The 21,409-nt window shown below is 42.2% G+C and overlaps 1 protein-coding gene across 3 annotated transcripts in view; it reads left to right on the top strand.

Annotated features, from left to right (window-relative positions):
• The window catches only part of APBA2 (amyloid beta precursor protein binding family A member 2), a 302,921-nt gene that overhangs the window by 80,634 nt on the left and 200,878 nt on the right, over window positions 1–21,409 (top strand). The window lies entirely within an intron of this gene.

Genomic DNA, 21,409 nt, shown 5'->3' with positions numbered 1-21,409 from the left:
CATGTAGTGGGAGTAGATCTTCCCATTGTTATGACCTCACACATCCTAATTGAGCATTATGAACAGTACTTCCAGGGCTGAAGACCCACCACTGGTGCACTAACTGCATAATATCTATAAAGGTTACATACTGTACCTAACAAAGGTATTTTGTTTATCACTGTAATGTATTCTCCCCCCTTCCTCAGCATTGTGTCTTTGGAGTATGGCAGGAAACCCACAAAAACATGGGGAGAACATACAAACTCCTTGCAGATGTTGTTGTCTTTGGTTGGATTCAAACCCAGGACTCCAGCGCTGCAATGCTAACCACTGAGCCACCATATTTCCTCACTGTAATGTATTCTGTAACACGATGGTGGCAGTTCAATATGCTTGGTAGAAGGGATAGACTACCTTTAAAGAGGACCTTTCACCACTTTTGGGCACATGCAGTGTTATATACTGCTGGAAAGCTGACAGTGCGCTGAATTCAGCGCACTGTTGGCTTTCCCGATCTGTGCCCGGTGTACAGAGCTTACGGTGCCGGTACCGTAGTGCTCTATGGTCAGAAGTGCGTTTCTGACCATTAGCCAGAGACGTCCTTCTGCCTCGCGGCGCCTATCGCGCTGTGCTGTGGAGCCGGGAGGAACTCCCCCCTCCCGCTCCTGATAATGCTCGTCTATGGACGAGCTGTGTGAGCAGAGGGAGGGGGGAGTTCCTCCCGGCTCCACAGCACAGCGCGATAGGCGCCGCGAGGCAGAAGGACGTCTCTGGCTAATGGTCAGAAACGCCCTTCTGACCATAGAATTCAGCGCACTGTCAGCTTTCCAGCAGTATATAACACTGCATGTGCCCAAAAGTGGTGAAAGGTCCTCTTTAAGTGAAATGTCTGCCGATCACCCCCAACCCCACATAAATTGATAAGAGTGTTTAGCACTTTAAAGCTATGGCTCCACATTTCGGAAAAGCTGCATTTTTTTTTTTTTTTTTGAGTCAAATTTAGTAATGGATTGAGCAGCCATTAGAAGTATAAGTTCTAGATATTTCCCATGGCTTCTATGACCACTACTAGAAATGTGGCACTTATTTTGAGCCATATTCTGCCTCAGTCAGCACTAGATCCCACCCAGATTCTACCTTCCAATGTTTTCGATCAAAGCAGAACGCTAAAAAAAAAAAAAAAAAGCATCCGGCACGTCATGGATTCTGTGGATGGTTAGTTATACAACACACAGCACAAGCCAGACCACTGATCAGCTACATTCGGGGAGTTGGAAAATGGAAACAAATCTAAGGCAGAAGCCCCCCTTAATTCCTCTTCATAGTCCAAAGTGTGAATGTCCCTGACACTTACTAAAATTTTTCCATGCAGACAAAATAGCTCTCTTCCCTCAAAGAGATGTGTATGTGCTTACACTCTTCCTGGCTCCTCTCCCTCTCTTTCTGCAGTTCTGCGCTGTACAATATAATCCCTCAATAAGGCCACAAAAGTCTGACAATTTTCATGCTTCAGGCTTCCTTCACGCTACATTTTCCTTGGAGTTTTTTTTTTTTTTCATAAAAAGAAAAGCCATGAAAATTGTCAGTATTGCTTAGCAGTTTTCATGGTTGTTTTTTGTTTTGGTTTTATTTTGGGGGGAACGGAGGGGACGCATTTTTGGACAATTTTTCCCCTTTACTCTTTTTTGCTAACACTAAGGAAATGCTATTTATTAAGGTTATTCATATTTTCACATTCATTGACCAGTAACAGCTGGTTAAAGTGGTTTTAAATGCAAAAATATAGTTAGACAATAAAGACTAAAATAAGCTTATGTGAAACAAAACTACTTTAGTTTTTTTTCATTTTTTTACAGTGTTGAATAGTTGCAGACATTGCAATAGCTACTGTAGGATCTTAGAAGAGGACAAAGATAATGTTTTTGTTATCAAGATATTTATCAGAGTTTATTACCTTTTGCATAACATTGAAGTGTTTTAAACAATTAAAAGGAAAGATCAAAAAATATTTATATTAAAAGAAGACCTTTCCCCACCTCTGCCTATTCAAGTTCTTAAAGAGGACCTTTCACCATTTTGCCCACAAGCAGTTCTATATACTGCCGGAAAGCTGACAGTGCTCTGAGTTCAGCGCACTGTCGGCTTTCCCGATCTGGGCCCAGTGTGAAGAGCTTACGGTCTGGTACCGTAGCTCTTCTATGGTCAGAAGGGCGTTTCTGACAGTTAGCCAGAGACGTCCTTCTTCACAGCACAGCCAATCGCGCTGTGCTGTGAGAGCTGGGAGGAACTCCCCCTCCATCTGCTCACAGTACTCGTCCATAGACGAGCATTATCAGGGAGGGAGGGGGGAGTTCCTCCCGGCTCTCACAGCACAGCGCGATTGGCTGTGCTGTGAAGAAGGACGTCTCTGACTGAGTGTCAGAAACGCCCTTCTGACCATAGAAGAGCTACGGTACCGGGACCGTAAGCTCTTCACACTGGGCCCAGATCGGGAAAGCCGACAGTGTGCTGAATTCAGCGCATTGTCAGCTTTCCGGCAGTATATAGAACTGCCTGTGGGCAAAATGGTGAAAGGTACTTTTTAACAACTTTTAATAGGCTCCGCTCCACTGATTCCAGCAAAGTTGGATTTTTTTTTATCTAGCCCTCACCATTCCTGAGCAACAAGTGCAGATAGTTTTGGTGCCTGATGTGCTATTTAGGCTCTGCATTGTCAGAAGGGCAGGGTTAGGCAGATTGTAACAGATTTTGCATTTCGTCTTAGCCATTTCAAGCTCAGCATCTTTAATACAATCTCACATAAGCAATTGGCGTTTTCCAGAAATTCTATAAAAAATGTTTATAGGGAAATTATATCTATACATGGATGCAAAATTTACATTTGTCTATTGTCCATATGGAGTCTTTATTTTAAAAGTGATAATGTTTTATGGTAGTTTTACCATTTTACCATTAAATTATGGAAAGACGTTATCCCCACAACCATTAAATTAGTAAAGGTACCGAACCTCAGGAATCTTTATGTAAGAAATTTGAAACTTACTCCAAGCACAATGCATATATACATACATACATACAATTAAATAAAATGTAGGGACCTTTTGAAAAGCCAGAATTATTGGAGAATATCATGACAGTCAGTCCCCACATGGGTTAGATGTTAAAGGTAAAGAATTGGGTCAAACTTTTGATTGGTCAGTTATTTACCGATAGATTTCTGTACTTCTACATGGTTGAATTGCTGGATCTATGATCTTACAGACCTGGGAAGGCCATATGCACATGCAAGGTCAGTAACAGTCTGGAAATATTTCTCACATTGTTGTTCTTTAAAACATATGTTCCTGCTGTCCTTGTAGATAAGAGGTTATTGCCAGCGAATATACTGACGTATCGCCCTTGGGAAGAATACGACAGCACTGTTTATCTTAATCCTTCTAGTGTTGCAGATACTGAGCAAGTGAATTCTGTGGCATCAATCTTTTGTGCTAAGGTTAAGCAAAATAAAACATAGTCTGGATTTATTTAATGCAAATTTAAGAAAGCCTCTGTAACGTCTTTAAGATAACTGTTCATTTTGCATCTTCTTTCTCTTTCGATTCTTTCGAGCGACAATGAGTTTAGCTTTGGAATCTTTAAATAAGAGTATCCAATATACATAGACCGCTTGTGGAAGGTGCAATTTGCTTTGTTACAATATGTATTTGGTGAGAAGGTCCTGTGTATTCTCCATGATATTCTTGCAGAAGTTTTTGCAGAGTCCACTTCTTGTTCTACTAGGGGAACACACTATAGCATAGCTGTTAATGATTCCTTTGTCACCAACTAAATGTGTTTATTATACAATTTGCAGATAGCAAACATCGTGCCATGGACATAAGCAAAGGCAGGAGGGAAGCTGGGCCCAGATTTAGGCAGTTTCTACTCACCAGTGCAGAGAATTCACTCATGCTACTTTGCTAATCAGATTTATGTATTGAGATGAAGGGTGGACTTTACTTTTTGACATCTTCACGGGTTGAAGAAGATCAGACATAGAATAGCTTTTTCCACTTCGTTGAGCATGCAAGCGACACTTACCAGAAAAAACAGTAAGGAACATATAGCAGATTACATCACTTCAAATGTATTGTGATTCTATGGACCAATATACACAAAACATCATATTGTTGCGCCAGCAACCTGTTATACCTGTTGATCAGGGGCGTAACTACTGTGGTAGCAGCGGAGGCAGCTGCCACAGGACCCGGTGACAGCTGCTACCGCTGCAGATTTTTTTTAATTTTTTTTAATAGGCTGGAGTAACTCCAGCACATAACGGGCCCTATTTACTGCAGCATCGGGGGCTGCCTGAAGAAGGAGAGGAGCTGCCTCCTCCACAGTCCATCTTTTAACAGTGGTAAAGTCAGCAATTGCTGCCTTTACTACTGCACCCAAGCAGGGGCCGTCTGCAGTCCGGACCCCTGCTGCCTCCCAGTACTTGCATAGTGACAGCGGGCAGGAGAAACTTCTATCTCCTGGCCGCTGTCCCCAGGCCCTGTGCCGGCATCTATACTAGTAGATTGAAGGACCTGAGACATGACGTCATCATGACGTCATCAAAGGTCCTTTAATCTACTAACATAGACTCAGTGTCTTTTGTGAGCGGAGCTACCCAGATTATACAGGTCAGTGTACAATAGGGGGAATGGGTTATAGGCTGTGAGGAAGAGAGGTACATGGGTGTGCAGGCTGTGTGTGAGAAAGTCTGCACCCCCATTCCTTCCTTTCTCACATACAGCCTGCACACCTATGCACCTATGTACCCCTCCTACTCACAGTCTGCACCCCCCATTCTTCCCTATGTGAGCAAGAAGAGGGAATGGGTGGTGTAGGCTGTGTGTGAGAAAGAGGGGTATATGGGCTTGTAGGCTATGTGTGAGCAAAGAGGGTGACTTGGGGGCGCAGGCTGTGTGTGAGTGAGAAGAGGGAATGGGGGTGCAGCTGTGGGTGAGCAAGAGTGTGGTGGAATGGAGGGTTCCCCCCTCCAGATCACCCTCTTGCTTGAACACAGATTGCACCCCCATTTCCCCTCTTGCTTATACACACCCTGCACCCCACGTCACCCTCTTATTCACAAACAGCCTGCACGCCCATGTACCCCTCTTGGAGGGGGCCCCATGTCAAAAGTTCGTCATGGGGCCCTGCCATTCCTAGTTACGCCACTGCTGTTGATATAAAGTATTGGAAGTTTTAAGGATAAATGAAGCTTGAATTCTCTTTGTAGGGGACTGAACAATTTTACTCGTGCTGAGCACCACCACTCATCCTTGGGGAGCAAGCCTCTGGAGTTCTGGAATTTGTACATGTGGAAATTGTCTCTTGCAATAGTATTTCGCTCAGAGTGCATTTTTAATCCACAACACAATCACCATAAAACAGGTTCGGACCCGAAATTATATTATTTTAGTTCAATTTCCCAACCATATTATAGTCTAATAAAGTGTTGCCTTCTAGTACTGGCTACAGAAATTAACTGTCTGAGTATATATTAGCCTGATGTGTTTCCTTCGCTAAATACCGCAAGGTATTACGAATTCATCAGAGGTAATTTTTGGAGGTTTGAGCTAACATCTAAATGTTTCTAGTTGTGAATTAGGTGTCGTTTGAATCCACCATCCCGCAGCTCAGTCGGCACTGATACACGGCCGACTGAGCGAAACACTATTGCCAGAGGTGATTTCCACATGTACTGGCTCAATAGCTAGATCACCTGTTTTTGAATTAGGTGACTAGTCTGGTACTGGCCATAATTTTGTTAGTGGCTTTTACCTTTTTTCTGATACTATCCTTTTTATGTGGATGGTCTTTTTCACTGTTGATGTAAAAGATCGTGTGGGGTAGCAATTATCCACAGATCATACTCCTGTTTTGCCTCTCTTTTTTGTTACCCTTTTGGGTTATCACTTGGGTGCTTGATTTTGTTTTGTGTTTTTTTCCATAACAATCTTTTAATGGTATTAATCGAAATATATAGAATTACCAAGTATGGCCGCGCTAATTAAAAATTAGGTACATATGAGAATACATATAAGTCCTTGTGGACTCCAGAAATAGGTCAACTTGTATCACGCCTTTTTGGTACATAATCAAGCTATGTATGCTGAAAAACGTGGGGCTGCGTCTATGGCTTACGACTCAAAGGTCGAAAGAAATCACAGGACAGTGATTGAGGGATATACCCCCAAAAAACACCAAAAGCGCGCTCCCTTCAGTAAAGATAAGTTCTGGTATGTTGATGTATCAAAATAAAAAGGATTTATTTAAGATGACACGTTTCGGGGTTCCTGGTACCTCACACGTACCACCCCTTCATCAGATCTCTCGGAGTTCTAGAATGTTTGCACCAAAAAACATTCTAGAACTCCGAGAGATCTGATGAAGGGGTGGTACTTGTGAGGTACCAGAGAACCCCGAAACGTGTCATCTTAAATAAATCCTTTTTATTTTGATACATCAGCGTACCAGAACTTATCTTTACTGAAGGGAGCGCGCTTTTGGTGTTTTTTGGGGGTATATCCCTCAATCACTGTCCTGTGTTTTAATGGTATTATTAAAGATTTTGATTTTAATATGTCCAATACAATAGACCACTCATCTGTTTCAATACTTACTCCATACCGTGTACTCGCACGTTTAATACACTACTACACCTCCATACCGTGTATTCGCACATTTAATACACTACTACACCTCCATACCGTGTATGAGCACATGTAATACACTACTACACCTTCATACCGTGTATGAGCACATTTAATACACTACTATACCTTCATACCGTGTAAGAGCACATTTAATACACTACTACACCTCCATACCGTGTATGAGCTCATTTAATACACTACTACACCTCCATACCGTGTATGAGCACATGTAATACACTACTACACCTCCATACCGTGTATTCGCACATTTAATACACTACTACACCTCCATACCGTGTATGAGCACATGTAATACACTACTACACCTTCATACCGTGTATGAGCACATTTAATACACTACTATACCTTCATACCGTGTAAGAGCTCATTTAATACACTACTACACCTCCATACCGTGTATGAGCACATTTAATACATTATTACACCTTCATACCGTGTACTTGCAACGTTTAATATACTACTACACCTTCATACTGTGTACTCTCACGTTTAATACACTACTACACCTCCATACCATGTATGAGCACATTTAATATACTAGATAAAATTATAGATTATGCTTCATATGATGAAAAAGGTTCTTTATCTGCATTTACTGTCACCAAAGTCCTAGAGAGAGGCTGGAAAGTCACCTGCCTTCCTCTTAGTTCATTCATGATTCTGCCTTGAGCTGATGTGCTGCTTAGCAACCCTGTAAAAGGTGAAGGAACACTTGTTGTTTGCCAGTGTCGTGTATGGCCAGCATCCATCTTATAAAAAGCAAGAATAGTAAAAGCAGAATCGCAGAGATATCACAGCTGAAATTACAAGGACCAGAACAGTCAGGAACAGCTTACACATTTCACATCAACATCCTTGGGCTACACTGAGATGTTTTATCGCTCTACGTGAACAGCTCTGTATGCTGCAGAGGAGCTCTGGCCTGAAAGTCAGTGCACATCTATGACAAGTTATAAAGCAGCTCGAAGTTTCAGGCTGCAGTCTTCATTGATTTTCATACCATCTTTTACGCAGTTTGGAGCTGGTTTGTAACTTGACTCTAGTGGACATATTGCTGCCAGTAATTCATGTTGGGTGTATAGCTTCATGCACAGGAACATGTGTATCACAGGGTACATGGGAAAACATATGGTCTGTGTGCCCTCCACAAGCCTGTTCATTTTATGCAGTGAGCCCAGACTGAAAAATGGACAAGAATAGGACCTGTCCTCTGTTTTGCCCTGGGCTTTCAGCCCTGTATACGGACCGGAGGTAATACAAGAATGTGAGTATGGGGCCATAGAAAATAGTAGGGCAGCATGCTAGCCGTTAAAAACAAGGTTTGCACAAAGCACACAGTCATGTACATGGAGCCTTAGTTCTGTACATGCACAAAGCTTTATACTTCTGAACAAATGTAGCCTCTCTGCAGATACTGATACTAATGGAGTGTGTCATTCCCACTCTCACCTGCCTTCCTACCAACTTACATTTGTGTCTGACATAATACAGGCTCTTCTTGTGCATTGTCCTGTAAAATGATGGATGCCATGATGAAAATCTGACAGGCCTCATTATAGTCAATAGGGTCTGTAGGGAGCAGTAGGTATCTGTTCTATAACATTTGTTTCTTCTGTGTAATGAAAGAAAAAATAGAAATACAAATGCAGATGTGAACAGTCCGAGAATTTTGTACTGTGAGAGGAAGAAGGAGAAAACATGGACAATGGATTGTAATATAAAGTAAAGAGATGACATCAGCCCTAAGCTGACAGCAGACAAAGGAGTTGCATAGACTATGCAGCAACAAAAGAGTAGGACATTTTAATGCAGGCTATCTAGAAAGCAAATGAACAAGAAAAAAAGAATTAGTGTAAATTTGGTGTCAAAGTCTTTTTGGGGCGCCTTTTTTTTTTTTTTTTTTTTTAGTAAAGTCAGCAATAAATTATCAAGAATGAAAAATATAGAAGGAGGACATTGTACTTCTTCCTCTTGCATCCACTTTTGGGTTTGGTTTTAAAGACGGCCATAAAAACTTTATGTCCCAATGTCATTGTTTATTTCTGAGCAGGTGGAAGCTGACCCATGTGGATGACCTGTTGCACTTCTCTGTTCCCCATTCTGAAAGTGATGGTGGCGCTCTTCCCATCCCTACTTATTTGCCAGCTAAACCTACAAGTTAGCTTCATATTTTAATGTTACCGCTAAACTATGTGCATGGTGATTCTCGCTTACATGTGAATTATCTATAGAAGCGTGTTGGCTAAGGAACTGCAATGTAGCAATTTCCAAAAATCTATTATACTAAGAGCAAACATAAGATATGAAGCCGCTCACCCAACTGCAACATACTGTATTTTCTCAGTATCTTTTTTCTTCTTGTTCTGACTTTTTGTTAGAAGTTACTGGAATAAAATATCTTCCTGTTAACATTTTGGCTTCTTTCCTTTGGCTGTGAAATCCTGCATATTTTCACGCTTTTCCTTACTTCTCTATTGAGAGCTCTGCTCCTCATTTTCTCATTGCATCTAGAAGTAAAAAGAGAGTCAAGGAATCTTGCTGTTGGTGTCATATGGGAGTGGAGAATCTCATCATTCATAAGATACTAATGCATTTCTACCTGTACAGCTCTCACTAACAACGTTGTTCATGGCCATTTTGTACCTCGGTAGTCTGAATGCATACCTCCCAACCGTCCAGATTTCTGCGGGACAGTCACGATTTGGGTGACATGTCCCGCGGTCCCGGGCGGAGGGAGGTATGTCCCGATTTCAACTCAGATCTGCGTCCAGAGGACATGTAGACGCGATGTACAAGCCAGGAGCCGGCGGCAGCGACGAAGCGAGGAGCTGACACAGGTCAGCTCCTCGCTTCAGCCGCATGTGTCAGCGAGAGAGAGACGCAGCGGCGAAGCGAGCACGCGAGCAGCTTCAGCCGCATGTGTCAGGGAGAGAGGCGGGCATCGGCGAAGCGAGGAGCTGACCTGTGTCAGCTCCTTCCTTCAGCCGCATGTGTCAGTGAGAGAGGCGGACAGAGAGCGGCGAGGGAGCGGAGGAGAAGGTAAGTTTAATGTGGAGGTGGAACGTGAATCTGGGGGCAGATGAAGGAGAGGACGGCATGACACTGGGGGCAGAGATGGGGGACATGACACTGGGGGCAGAGATGGAGAGGACGGCATGACACTGGGGGCAGAGATGGAGAGGACGGCATGACACTGGGGGCAGAGATGGAGAGGACGGCATGACACTGGGGGCAGAGATGGAGAGGACGGCATGACACTGGGGGCAGAGATGGAGAGGACGGCATGACACTGGGGGCAGAGATGGAGAGGACGGCATGACACTGGGGGCAGAGATGGAGAGGACGGCATGACACTGGGGGCAGAGATGTGGGACATGAATCTGGGGGCAGAGATGTGGGGACATGAATCTGGGGGCAGATATGGAGGGACATGAATCTGGGGGCAGAGATGGAGTGGACATGAAACTGGGGGCAGAGATGGGGGACATGAATCTGGGGGCAGAGATGGAGAGGACATGAATCTGGGGGCAGAGATGGAGGGACATGAATCTGGGGGCAGAGATGTGGGACATGAATCTGGGGGCAGAGATGTGGGGACATGAATCTGGGGGCAGAGATGGAGGGACATGAATCTGGGGGCAGAGATGGGGGACATGAATCTGGGGGCAGAGATGGAGTGGACATGAAACTGGGGGCAGAGATGGGGGACATGAATCTGGGGGCAGAGATGGAGAGGACATGAATCTGAGGGCAGAGATGGGGAACATGAATCTGGGGGCAGAGATGGAGGGGACATGAGTCTGAGGGCAGAAATGTGGGACATGAATCTGGGGGCAGAGATGTGGGGACATGAATCTGGGGGCAGAGATGGAGAGGACATGAATCTGGGGGCAGAGATGGAGGGACATGAATCTGGGGGCAGAGATGGAAGAGGGACATGAAACTGGGGGCAGATGAAGGGTGTATATGAAACTGGGGGAGAGATAGAGGGGGGGACATAATTTACGGGTGACTGTAAGAGGATTATACTGTGTGTGGGCACATGAAAAATTAATGAGTGGGCGGAGTCAACACAAAAGTGGGCGGGGCTAAATTTGCAGCGGTGCGCATAGCGCGCCGCACATTTTGTCCCTCTTTCGGTTCTTCAAAAGTTGAGAGGTATGTGAATGTAGCATAAGTCGCTTACTCTCATCCTATGATCAATGCGAGCAATGGCCTTAAAATGTAAATATGAACTTAGCGGAAATCTATGCCAGTGTCTTAAAAACATATTCAGAAATTATGAACTATAATAAATTATTGTTTATCCTGCATTTCTGCATTTTAACCCTTTACACAGTTAGACATAAGCTGATTGTCTAATCTTTTTTCCACTTGCATTGTCTTAATTTGTTTTGACAGGAGAAATTATGCAAAATGTAAAAAATGAATTTTTTTTCCTGGTCTTCAATCATTGTGAATTCAAGCAAGGACTGGACACTTGTTTTCAGCTTGGTTGAGCATTAATTCAGTAGCTAAGACTGTCACTCAGAGAAGTATATTCGTGCCCAGTGTACGACAGCCTCAAACCATCCATACTGTTCCTCCAGTCAAGCAGAACCCTGCATAGCTACATCTCTTTTCTCATTACACATCAGCATATTTGAGGTTAATTTTACAGTTCTTGAGTCGTGACGCTGTGAATAGAGAACGGTTATTAAGACGGTCAGTGTTTTTTTTCCTATGAGTTGTTGTGCTGGAGGAATGGCCACCTCCATTTCATCAGTTTCTTGCACATCCTGGTTCTTCGGCCCTTTCTGCAGGTTTTTAAGTACAGATTTGCTTTGGATAATTTAGCAAACAAATGCAATGTTTTACTCAGTCATGGCTGATCAGGGATTTTGCAGTTACTCTGGGCATTTATAGACATACTGGGGAAAACGGAAACTTTTGTACAGCCATTTTAACTTATCTTCGGAAGAGTTTTGCATCGTATATTACTACTTATACAGCTTCCAGTTTGCATTTTTTTCTCAAGATCCAAAACCTTCTTACATAAATCATTAGCAGAACCCAATAGGCAGTAGATTAGTAATTGTCCTAGAATATCAGATGGGCATATACAAGTACATGAGGCAGATTTATCAATTCATGACAATTTTCTTTGGAATAGTGCATTCGGCCACAACAGCAAATATATGAAGCCCTATGACCCTCTCCCAGCACACAAAATATATGAATAGAAGTCTTTTCTTGTTTATAAATATTTTCTGCCATTTTCCTACTTAGAAGAGTCCCAAAACAACAAGCCTGCACGTTTTTTTTTTTTTGTTTTTTTTTTAATAAAAGTACATAAGGTACATGCTGCTGATGTTTAATGTGGACTTCTCAAATTTCTTATCAAGATTTTCTTTCAAGTCTTCTATTTATTACTGAACAAGAGTGGATGGGAGTTTAAAGGAATCCTGGGGCTTAGGGCTAAAGGCTAATACACACATAAGGACTGTGTGTGCTGATGTATAATGATGGTAGATGGGGGCCCTATGGTCCTTTGTACCTACCTATAGACTCTCTGTGTGCTATTAGGTAGGGTTCACACTACTGTTGGTGTCCGCTCAGAAGGGGTCCATTTAAAAAACAAAAATGGGCATCTATCATAACGGACACAAACGGACAGTAACTGATGGCTATCAGTTATTGTCCATTATATGTCCGTTGCCCTTAGACCTCAATGTTAAAAAAAATAACGAGCACTTGCTATCCGTTTTTTCAAATGGACAGAAAAGTCTTGCACGTAGAATTTTTTTGTCTGCTTGAAAAAACGGACATGGTTTTAAACGGACACTAAAGAACACAGGTTGACATTAAGGGCTAGTTCACACGGGGGGTGGTGGGGCGGATTCTGGCACCGAGAGTGACGTGAGGAACCGCGTTACTCTCGGAACAAAACCCACCTGCCACGACTGTCGTGGTCGCGGCTTCCCCCTCCAGAGTCGGCTCAAATGAATGGGCCAACTCCGGAGGTTGCTGCCGCGAGATGGTCATCGCGGCTCAATGAGCTGCAGAATCCACCTAAAGAAAGGGCAGCTTGATTCTTTTTTCGACTAGCGGCAACATGTTCCATACTCCATAGACCACCATTGTGAGGCGGCGGATTATGACGTGAATTACGCGCCATAATCCACCCCCTCTGTGCCCGTGTGAATGGGCCCTAAAGGACACAAGATAAAATCCCATTTAAATGAATGGAAATTGTAAACAGACCAGATAGTGTCCGTTGCTAAAATCTTGTACGGACAAATAGACATGGACACTGCTGAGCAGACACCTTCAGTAGTGTGAGCGCCCCCTTACTATAAGTTCTACCTGCCAGTATATTCATCTAGATTGGAGGTGCCATCTGATTGATGAAAAACATGTAAAGTAAACTGGTAAACAATCATATTCTATAATATAATTTATGTTCTAGCATTATAATATTGACCATCATGTAACGTGTGCATTGTTTTTCTGTTTTATTGTCCGTACTTGAAGATTTTCTGTGTGAATTGAGATCTTAAAACAAAGAATTTTTCTTCCAAGTTGTGTTGATATAATAAGAGTAAATCACAGTGAGCACAGATGGTAAGTTAGGCCAGAAAAACAGCAGTAAGTTGTAATACGGTATAATCAGTAGAGGGATTTCACACCACCTACAGAATAAATGATCCAGAGAGAAGAAGGAAGCTAAAGTGGCCAAGTGAATTTATTGCTGCCTAAATTCCTCCAGTTCACATAAGAACCTAGACGAAACAAATTGACTGTTCAGTGGAATGATTTCTATCTGCGTGTACTAACTGCTTTACTGCAGGCTATGTTAGATCCATAGGGCTATTGCTGCAGCTGAACAGTAATATAGATTTACACATATATTTATCATAGAAAGGAAAGGCTACCCTATGAGGAGATGTCTCCCATAGGCGGTAGGTCTACACCAGTGCTTTTATTTCTGCCAGTATTTTATGCAGCTGAAATAAAAACTCTTGTAACGGAATTAAAAAGATTTTACCATATCCAGAACATAAAGGCTAAAGGGTTTGTCCTACCATTTATTATTTGTAGTATTGCCTTTACCATTACAATTGTGTATATATGAGCTGGAATTCTTTATTATGGCTAGCCTTTTTCTTCTGTTACAAAAATATATAAGCATGACGGAAAAACTCTTCCATCATGTTGTTTATTAGCGTCAATGGGAATGGACACAGATGGAGGAGGCTCTATGACCGTTACTCTATGGCTATAAAAGTCCATTGCTCTCATCCTATGACAGATGCTCATACTTTCTGTGTAGTGTAGTATCTTATGTGACCAATATAGAAGTGTCAAAAGAGCTATTGCTCAGTCACAGAGCGGCAGAGTGTAGCAGTTGCGATTCCAAGCAGTGTACACCTCCAAATTCCATAGACTTTTATGTAAAAAATAATGTAGATAAATGCTATAAAGTGAAAAGCGGAGAAGGAAACATATTTCTTTAATTAGATAATTAAAGAAAGTTTCTTATATGCATGTTTCTTATATTCCAAAGTTTTTTTATAGTCATGTGAATGAACACTGGCCTTGGCCTTAGGTAAGATTTCTTTGTCTTAGGCCTTATTCACAAGTCCATTTATTTACAGATGTGTGCTGTACGTATTTTCCATGGACAGGACACAGTCCTATTGATTTTACAGATGGGTTCTGCTTATGGGTGATCTGTTTTTCAAGTCAGTGAAAATGGATCAACCAATTTTGTAACAAAATTGTTATGCTCTTTAATGTCTTGGGCTCCATTCACACAGAGTAACGTAGGCGTTTTTTGTGCTTATTTTGTGCTTATTTTGGCACATAGCGCCGCGTATATGCCGCGTTTGCGCCACGCTATTTTGCGGTCGCGTTGAATGGCGCAAACGCGGCGTATACGCGGTGTTTGCGCGACGCTATGTGCCAAAATAAGCACAAAAAAATGCCTACGTTACTCTGTGTGAATTGTGAAAAACAGAACATCAAACTTTCGTTGAAGGGATTTCAAATGATCATAGACAAAATATGATGTCTCTTTGTTATTTTCAACAAATGTGTGAATGAATGCCTTACATTCAGTGGGTCTGTGTGTTGTCCATGTTGAACATAGAGAGCACGACTGTGCAAAACCAAAGTGACAAAGGTAGTGCTTAAACAGTTCCTTCCTTTATGAATGTATCGGTGACCAACCACTGGTTTCCAGGCTGGTTACACACCGGAATCATGTGATCTCCTGTGTTCACTGCTAGTTACCTGTCTTTACTACTATAATGGTGTATCCAATCAGCCCCCATAGTACAGGGAACTAGCAGTGGACCCCGGAATAGAATGAGGAGGTGAAGCAACTCAGTGGCTGGTGTTGGGTCAGATCACATGACCCAGTGCCAGAATCAGCACAGAAATTGGTGGTTCATCATAAATACAACCGCAGAGAAAATAAGTAAATCGGGTCTGTAGACTGTTTTGACACTCCCAAGTTCCTTTTTACAGGGTGCACCGTAGGAACTCCCATAGTTTAACCCTTCATTGACATCATGTTCTCATTTAAATGACACCTGTCTCAAGACATACCTTTCAAGTTGGTCCTTGAAGTGGGTCATGGTGACATGTCTTTTGCATTTAATTTTTCTCCTAATATTTCTGAGACATTCTCTCGATTGGTCTATTCTCTTTGAAGGGTTTATGGGACTGACCTTATTATACAATCATATTCATTGGACAGCACTGGCACGTAATGCGTAATTTGAGTGAATTCATGTTAGGTAATCATAGGAAATACATCATTATTTTAGTTAAGTCAAGAAACTGTTTCTTTTCTTGAGCTGTAATGCTGAAGACTGAATTTTCGGCTGCCTGAGTTTCATAGAAATGTATCCTTATAGATGTGTGGGTGGCAAATGGAAGCAAATACTGAGTCTGTATGTGTTTTCATAAGCGCTCAAAAACATAACCCCCAGTGTGCTAACAAGTAACTTCAATTACTTTTCATGGGGTTTTAATTAGTGCGGTGATTGCATATGAAGTACAATTAATGTATCTCTGTGTTTCTCTCTGCACCTGGTAGGGAATTCATATGGGACTTTGCAGAGATTTTGGAATATGTTTCAGAACAGTAAGAAAATAAATCACAAGCTGATTTGTCACAATGGCTTTGGGAAATGTCAGGTTCGAAAAAGTTTTGACATTGAATATGGATTCCTTCACTGGGGCTCTGTTTGATGTGTACCATTGACATGAAATGTTTCATTTTTTTTCCTAATGGTATTGTACTAAAATATTGTTGTAGCATGTAAAACAACCATACCAACCCCTATATAAAAGGACCACTTTGTAACATTATGTGGAAACTCTAATTAAAGTCTGAATAATAAGCAATTGGATAAGGTTAATGCCCTACGGGTTCAAGCACCTAGCAACCCAAACACCACCCACATCGAGACCGCTTTAAGCCCCACAGAGCATGAACACCCAACATGCTATTTAGTTTCTCCCATAAGTGCATGCTCAGTTAACAATACATGTGTTTTCAATGGGGATAGTGGAGTAAGCCACTGCCAGGGCCCTTCACTGACTGCTTATCTTTCAAGAATAAAAGGACTAACACACCGAAATTCAGCATATCCAATTCTTCCCCCCTTCCCCGATATCATTTGTCAGGGAGCAGTTGGAAGGCCCCCATACCTATAAGATTCTCAGCCAATCTTCTGAAATCTCAGGGTTTAGTCATCTTTGCTCTGAAGTGTACAGGGGTCTTTGGTTTGGAATATTTAGAACAGTGGTCAAAAATGAAGCATTATGTGACACTGTGGCCATCATGTTAAATTGGGGCAGGGGGAAGAGCGCAAGTTATATTTAAAGGGTTTGTCAGATGTGGAGTAGATTGAGACATACCTATATCTTCAGAGACCTATTGGTGTCTGCGTAATGCTTGCTAAAGATAAGTGAGCACCTGCATATCGGTCATCATTGGTTACATGATGGCTGAGCACCTTGTTATCTGGAATGTATACCCAAAGGACATATATACATACTCAGCTGACAACTTATAAGAAATATTTTACAGATATTTATTTGAAAAAAGAGAGAAAGAGGTCTTAAGAGTTCAGCAGAGAATGATAAGGAATAATAATGTTTTTATTAAAGTTCTCATTTGCTCATTAAAATTCAGACAACTATGTACAAGGAGAGCTTTATTTGGAACATGAAAATAAAGATAAAAGGGAGAGTGGATGTTTTTGATTTGCCCTGTATATACTCAGCTAATGTTTCTCGGCAGATATCTACTTCTGAAAGCCTTGTCATCGCTGCTTTTGTATGCAGGAAACATTCTTCCTTGTACCATTAAATCTTAAGGACATACTAAATGTGCTATGGACGTTTGGCTGCAAATGCACTGCTTCTAAGCTGAAGTACACACTTCATGAAATAGGAGCTGAACTAGAGTCACGTCTTGTCATTACAGCATTGTCCTTTCCAAATCCATGTTACTGAGTTAAAGTACAGCTGTCAAAATATCTTTCTATAATGTAAAATGTTTCACATTTTATTGGGAAGGTGAAGATATTAAGATGTATGTAGTACCCATATACTGTACAATAAACCAAAATCATCTGCTTGCATCCTTCACCCTCCAAGTACAATCTCATTCTCTAGTTGCTTTTTTCTTACTACAAATGTATTCAAACCTTCTCAATACTAATCTAATCTAAAATGAATAGACTGGATCTGCTTCACTGATTCATGCCTACAAAACAACAAATGTTCATGATTCACTCAATCTTGTGATGGTGCGGGTCTCAGGACTGACTACTATTAGAAGATGATATGACTTTCAAGAAGATTAAATAACATCTATTAAAAATTTAAGAGGTAGCAAAGTGGTTAGGAATCAGGTGCAAGGAGATTATGCAATCTGCCCATGCTTAAAGAGGTTGTCTGTGGAATACTTATTTTAATTACCTGGTCTTGAGGATGCAGGTGGTGGACATGGGGTTAACCTGTCAGGAAATAATCAGGAACAGACATTCCTAAGAGTGTTACTTCCTGATCTTTGCCCACTAGTTTATTGCAGCTACATAGAGCAGCTTATTATTCCTATATGGGGATGAGTGAACCTTTCATCCCCAGAGAATTTGTCTTTGTCAGGAGCACATCATCCTCTTTACACAGGACAATGTTCTACTGACAATCTAGCATCTTTTACTGTATGTTGCATAAAAGTTGTGGTTACTCAACTGCTTGCTCAATTGTTGGGTGGTGATTAGAGATGAGCGAACAGTGAAATATTCGATATTCATTTGGAATAGCCCCTCAATATTCGACTATTCGAACGAATATTGAATCCCATTATAGTCTAGGGGGGAAAAAGCTTCGTTTCAGGGGAAACCACTATTCGACTCAGGAGAGTCAACAAGTCCACTATGACACCTCAGGAAATGATGACAGCACCTCTGGAATGCAACTGGGACAGCAGGGGAAGCATGTCTGGGGGCATATAACACACCCAAGTGACTGTATTACGCCACTAATAATGCGCGAGCTGACTTTTTCCCATAGGAATGCATTGACCAGCGTTGATTGGCCAAATGCCATACAGTGTACAGCATTTGGCCAATCAACGCTGGTTCCGCCGGAGCAGGCGTTGTCTAAGATTGGTCCACAGCAGTCTCCATTGTGGTCCGATCTCAGATGTAGCAGAGTTCAGCACACAGCTCTGCTACTGTGGACCGATCTTAGACTCCACCTCCTCACAGACGAGCCTCTGGCAGAACCAGCGTTGCTTGGCCAATGCTGTACATTGTATGGCATTCGGCCAATCAACGCTGGTCAATGCATTCCTATGAGAAAAAGGCAGCTTCCGCATAATGCAAGCTGCCAGGGATCCCAACTAGCATATAATGGGCTGCCACGAGATGTGCTTGCAGGTGAAGTTTGAAAGTGACGAAACTTTGCCAGCCCGAGCTAAATGCGAGAGTAAGTTCAATGCAAACACATTGTGGCAGTGCACCATATGCTAGTCGGGATCGCTGGCAGCTTGCGGTATGCGGGAGCTGACTTTTTCCCATAGGAATGCATTGACCTTACTCTTGCATGTATCTCGGGCTGGCAAAGAACGTATATAGAGCCCCAAAGAGCTGTTTGAGTAAGATTCCTACCTAAATAATGCTAAATCCTAGCTAACCCTGCCAGTACATCTATCCCTGTCTCACAGTCACATAGTTCACAGTCTCATATGAACTGAATCTGAAATCCACTATTCGTATAAAGTGTAGGTCACCTGATTTAGCCAGCCAATTACTTTTTATGATTTTATTCGATGCCTATGTTTCCCTACTTCCTATTCCACCTCCCCTGGCTTGATATCCTAGGTTCTGGTGAAAGACTTCTTTTAGGTTTATCTTTAATTTTGTCACTATATTTCCAAGTTGTTCATTCTAATAAGGAACTTTAGCAGTAGCCAACATTGTACATAGCACATTTTATATCGAAACATTACAATCATTTATATGACATCAAAGAGAATCCAATATAACAACATGAATTTGGAGCCTCCTGAGACCTTCAGTACATTGCTTTATGGCCTCTGGCAGAATGAATGGTCACAAATCTACTATGAGACACCCAGAATGGTTTTACAGCCTAGATTCAGAAAGTCTTTAATTTTTAATGACACGTTGTGAGAAAACATACCGAATATCATTTACTGTGATTTGTTGCAGTTTCAGTATTTCTATGATTCATTGCAATGTGAAGTTGCTGCAGATACCCAGTAGATAGGTGCTTGATAGCCTAGTTTTAGGGCTACAAGAAATCTATCTTTGATTTGCAGTATTGACAGGTAGCTGCTCATGAATATTCATTATGATTTCAGCTCTCTTTTACAATATACAGTGAGGCTAAGGCCCCACGTAGCAAGTTGTGGAAAAAAACGCTGCGGAAAGGCATCCTGTTGTGAAACAGACAGTTAGAAGAGCTTTCCTATGCGGAATTTCTACCCTTATTATACCTATACGGAAAATGACAGCATTTCCGCAGATATAACTGACATGCTTTTCCGCTGCAGATTTTTTTCTGCAATCCATGGATGGGATTAGCCAGAATCCCACCCACTTTGCAGGTACATTAGGCGGCTCATTTAGGCGCCTCCTCCTAAGATTCTGTCAAAAATCACTATCAAAGTAGTACAGTATTCTGCGCTATTTTGTCCAGTAAAATGTCAGACACTATAAAGCTAGTCAGGACCAAAGCAGCCAAAAAAAATGCATTTTCACAGTGTGGGGTCCCAGCCATAAGCAGGTTCCTCTACAAGCTAATAGCTGATTGGCTTGTCATGTGACCTCTTTTTTACTCCTGTACAATAGTCAATGCGATGGAAGACATGACTGAAGCGACAGCCTCAAGACTCATTCATAGACAGATATGCTGATTTTATTCATTTGCTTCTATGCAGACTTTTTCTTCTAAACTAAAATAAGTTTCTCCTCCAATGTGAATGTTTTGTAATATAACATCAATTAAATATCACAAAATGTAACAGATACTCTTTAAAGGGGTGTTTTGCGACTAAAATATTGATGACATATCTCGCGCCCCCACAGATCAGCAGCCTTAAGGGCAATGCTGTTCCTGCTTCTCACGACATGTGTGGGGGAGGTAGCTCAGCAGAGGCAGTGGTGTGGACCCAAACAGTCAAAGACAGAGGCACAAAATATGCAGCAAACTGTTTTATTTAGAAAAACAGGAAACTAAATAAGCCTTCACTTCAGGCACAAAATAAGCAAAATAAAATACAGCCTTAACTTCAGTCAAAAACAAAACAAAATCCTGCTCGTCTGAGCGACTAACTAAAGAGAAATGATAACCTAACTATACCTGTGGCTTACTAGCAGCCACACGAACAAAGCCATCACAATATTGTCTCACCGGACTCAGGGTTACAGGACAGACCAATACACCTCCTCTCACTCTCTGGATCTGCATTAGAGTGCAGGATCTGCAGCCTTTTTCTGGCCCAGTAATGTGCTAAGGACACCTGGGCTGAGGCCTACTCAAGACCCACTGTTAGGGAATAGCCAGATGATAATTCCCCAGAAGCTGCTGGTGAACCCTGGAGGGAGGGGCACAAGGGACAGTGAGCCCTAAACTGAAGCCCCCCGCTTTCCCTTCCTATTGCCAGACCCTATCCTAGGTAATAGGCGACAACCACGAGGACAATCCCTCCCTGAATACGTGAAACACAAAACGCAGACAAGATGTACAACAACAAAGGGAGGTCAGCTAGCCAGGGTTCGGTAACAGAAGAGCGATGCCAAATCGGAGTCAAGAGAATAGTCAGTAGGAAAGCCAGAGGTCAAGGATAAGCATACAAGTAAATAACAGCAAGCGATACCAGAAAGCAAGGGCAATAACCGGCACCAGTGTGACTGTGAGCCAAGACTAAATAGGGAAGGAAGAACCCGCCCAGAACCTGACAGGAAGAAAAGCTGTCAATCACAGGCAAGACAGATTAACCACTTAATGAACAGAGGCAACCTTGGCAGAAGACGGGTGTGGTGCAAATCCAATTAAGGACTAGAGCCGTGTTCACACAGTGCAACTAAAAACCTTAAGCAAATTTTCAAACTGCACACGCCTCCGGCGCCGCAGCATGCGAGCAGAGGGTGGCGCAGAGGCCCGAACAGGCAGAGATGTTACACCCA

This window comes from Leptodactylus fuscus, chromosome 5 (assembly GCF_031893055.1).
Source record: "Leptodactylus fuscus isolate aLepFus1 chromosome 5, aLepFus1.hap2, whole genome shotgun sequence".
NCBI lineage: Eukaryota > Metazoa > Chordata > Amphibia > Anura > Leptodactylidae > Leptodactylus > Leptodactylus fuscus.
This window is presented reverse-complemented; position numbering and strand designations above follow the sequence as displayed.